At 42.5% G+C, this 3,448-nt stretch overlaps 1 protein-coding gene across 2 annotated transcripts in view; it reads right to left on the bottom strand.

Annotated features, from left to right (window-relative positions):
- st6gal2a (ST6 beta-galactosamide alpha-2,6-sialyltranferase 2a) overlaps positions 1–2,881 on the bottom strand; it is a 50,343-nt gene extending 47,462 nt beyond the window's left edge. For both annotated transcript variants that reach the window (XM_005733909.2, XM_005733910.2), the window contains exon 1: positions 2,669–2,881. The gene's annotated coding sequence lies outside the window, so the exon portion shown is untranslated. The remainder of the gene's footprint in view (positions 1–2,668) is intronic.
- Positions 2,882–3,448: the final 567 nt, after the last annotated feature.

Here is a 3,448-nt window from a genome sequence, read left to right as displayed (position 1 = left end):
CTTCAATTATGCATTTCATCTGTTAGCATTTTTTTCACCTCCTAGTATTTTTAGAGTCATATTCATGAATGCACACACACACACATATTCATAAACACACACACACACACACACACACACACACACACACACACACAACACTCCCTCTCTTTTACATGTGTGCGTGCGTGTGCGTGTGTGTGCGTGTGTGTGTAATTAACCTCCCAAACCTTCCTTTCAACCTAATGTGTTTCTTTGCGGTGTAAATTCTCACTAGTTTTACAGAACCTCTACACCCTTATCATTTTATATGTTTACTACCTTCATGGCAGAATGCAACTTTGGGTCACATGACCAGAAAGGTTGAAAAGGAAAGAGATCGTGAGAATCATGAACACACGATACTGACCCACATGCTTACTATGCTGCAGTTTCAGCGACTTGCTGATTTATATTTACACACATTTTTCCAATGACGACTTTGGGCTGCACTCAGCGTGTCAAAGAACTACATGCTGGTCAATATCTATCAGTTTGATAAAGAAATAAAGACTCCGTGTGTAAAAACGACTTGATGTATTTGCTGTGGTGGAGTAAATGTGGTGTATTAGTGTTAGTGTGTGCAAAGAAAGGAGCTCTCCTTAACACCTTTGCCTTGTCTGCACACACAGAGGGAGGGAGCCCCATTGGAGACAATAAACATCCAGCTGCAGACACAAAGAGGTGCCAGCCAACGCGTGGATGCGATTAGCTAGTTGTGTGTAATAGCAGTAATACAGAAGTTGTGTGACAGTCACAACGCTTTCACACAGCGCGGGTGTAAATCTGTGTGTATCAAGCATTCATTTGCACATTTATAATGCACTGTGAGAAGGGGTAAGAACATCTATGGTTTGAGAAGTAGAACACAAAGCAATCCTGCGTTTTTGCTCTGGTTTATTTTATCACATATAAATGAATAACTTAACAAAAATAACTTTACCTCTACAGTTTAAACAGTGACCATTAAATTCAACTTTTGTCCTTGTCCTTGTAAACTCTGTGAAGCCTTGAAAACCACAGCGCACATAAATATTCAGCAGCTCTACACACGCGCACACGTAATAACACTTTTCTGATGCAATGTCACTATAACCTGGAGAGGAGCTTTGAATTTCCTTCCCTGAGCTGTTTATGATGCACAGAGAAAGAAAATACAAAAGAACAGGCCGGTGCCTTTGATTCCGGTGGACTACGGAGAACAGTGCGGTTGTGCGCGTGTTCTCACTGTAATGAGTTTCAGTCGACTCCCAAACTCCACCGCGGTTCTTGAAGGCTGTGTGCGTTTCTTTGGCAGGTTTAATGTGTTACGGTGACATTCAGCTAAAAGTGGCGACAGCTCAGTGATAAGACTTCCTGTTGCTGATATCAAGACAACTCGCACTACTTCAAAAGGCATCACGTTCCAAATGCACAAAAAATAAAAGGCTTAATTGCTCTTGACACCAGTGTGTGTCTGTGTGTTGTTGGTCCTGTTGTTGTTGTTTTCACTGCTTTCAATCACCTGGTGTTAGTCTGGGAGTGAATGTAAAGTAGAATAGGTTAGCTTCTAATTTTAAAAACAAACGGCTACAACTGTGTCACAATGTGTTTAAACACCACTTGCATTTAATCATTAGTCATTATTCATCTCTGGCTCTCTTCAACAGTGTGTATTCTGTCCTCTTTTCCTCCCATCACCCCAGTAGGTCTTGGCAGATGTCTCCCCCCTCCCTGAGCCTGTTCTGCAGTTTCTTCCTGTTACGAGGGAGTTCTTCCTCCCCACTTTCCCCAAGCGCTTCCTCATAGGTGGTTGTCTGATTAATGGGAATTCTTTTTGTTTTATTGTAAGCTCTTTACCATACAATAACGAACCTTGAGGCAACTGTTGTTGTGTTTTGGTGCTACATAAATAAAACTGAATTGAAGTGAAGTGAACTGAGTCGAGTCTGAAGGGAAGCAGCAAATGTAACTTTTGGTGTACAAAGCAGGTTATTTCCACCTTAACTAAAGTGGCACTGATTTCTGTTTGCGTCAAAGCGCTATTAATGTAATACTATACAACTGTTTTTAATTTAATTTAACCTGGAGCTCCTTAGTTGGCCTTGGTTTGCTGTTTTGTGTGGAGCTGCTCCAGCATGTGCATCAATAACTGAGCGCTAAGGCAGCGAGAAACCTCCGCATGTTCTTCCCAAGTTGTAGAGCGGAGTGGGGCACTGGCTTCACAGTGAGATGTGAATGAAATCAATCCATTGTGGGGCGAAGCAGAAAAAAAAGAAAAACACTAAACAGCGCCGGGTAACAGGATCGCGTCAGAAACGGTGAACTCTGCTGCCTGTGTCAACAATGCCTCTGTTTTTACTTAACAATCTAACCAATAAAAATGGTTAGAAAAAATGAGCCGCTGTTAAAATGAGCTTCCTGTGATGGTTATGCTGCTCCGGAGAAGTAACGAAGACAAAGCGCTGTCGGCTACATTCTCATCCGCATGTTTTTTCTTTTTATTTTGGGTTTTTTTTTCCATTTCAAATTCTCGGTATTGCAGCGCTTTAAGCAAACATCGTGCGAACACATCCTCCCCTTGTTCCGCTCCGCGTTCGTGCACAAAGCGCTCTTAATCAGAAAATGCAGAACTGTATCGAAATCCTAGGGAGAGCAAACAAAGCCTTACCCAAATACTGTTACGGGTCCTCAATGGATGCTGCTGCTGCGGCTTTCCGGTGGTTCATTTTGCTCCCGTCCCCCTTGTTGCACAGCGAGCATGCGGCTCGCTTTGGCTCGCCTCTGCTCTCTGGTCACTGTGAAGATATCCACTACTACGCTGAGAGAGCAGAGCGGCTGTGTTGTCTATCACATTGTTGCTGGCCCTTTTTTTTCCCCTTCTTTTTTTTTTTTTTGCGTTTTTAAAGGGGGCGGGGCCAGCGAGTTGGGTTTTTTTTCTTCCCTTTGTTAGTGCGCCACGGATAAGGCTTGCTGGCCAGAAGGAAGGAAAGAAGGGATAAAGGAAGGAAACTGATATTAAAATTAAGTTTGATTTTGACTGTGAGTTGGATGAGGGGTCATGGTGTGCAAAAATGGCAATAAGGCAATAAGGCTAATATTGATACAGTGATTCCAAACCTTTGCAGTCAGGTTAGCCCTTCATACTGAGACTTGGAAATTCAAAATTTCAACAACAGACTGTTACTGGAAAATATGAAGTTCTTTTCATTGTTATGTTGCAAGTTCATTGCCTGATGAAGGCTTAATTCTTTGTGGTGCTGGAAACATTACTCAGAGATTTTGGTCCATATTGACATGATAGCATCACAGAGTTGATACAAAATACCGGCTGCACATCCATGATGCCAATCTCCCATTCCACCATATCCCAACTTTCTCAACCCCGGATTGAGATCCAATGATTGTGTCAGCCAGATGAATACAAAGAACTCAATGTCGTGTTCAAGAA

This window comes from Pundamilia nyererei, unplaced genomic scaffold (assembly GCF_000239375.1).
Source record: "Pundamilia nyererei isolate P.nyererei 1_Seehausen unplaced genomic scaffold, PunNye1.0 scaffold00055, whole genome shotgun sequence".
Classification (NCBI taxonomy): Eukaryota; Metazoa; Chordata; class Actinopteri; order Cichliformes; family Cichlidae; genus Pundamilia; species Pundamilia nyererei.
The sequence above is the reverse complement of the archived record's forward strand: the minus strand, read 5'-3'. Positions and strand labels throughout refer to the sequence as shown.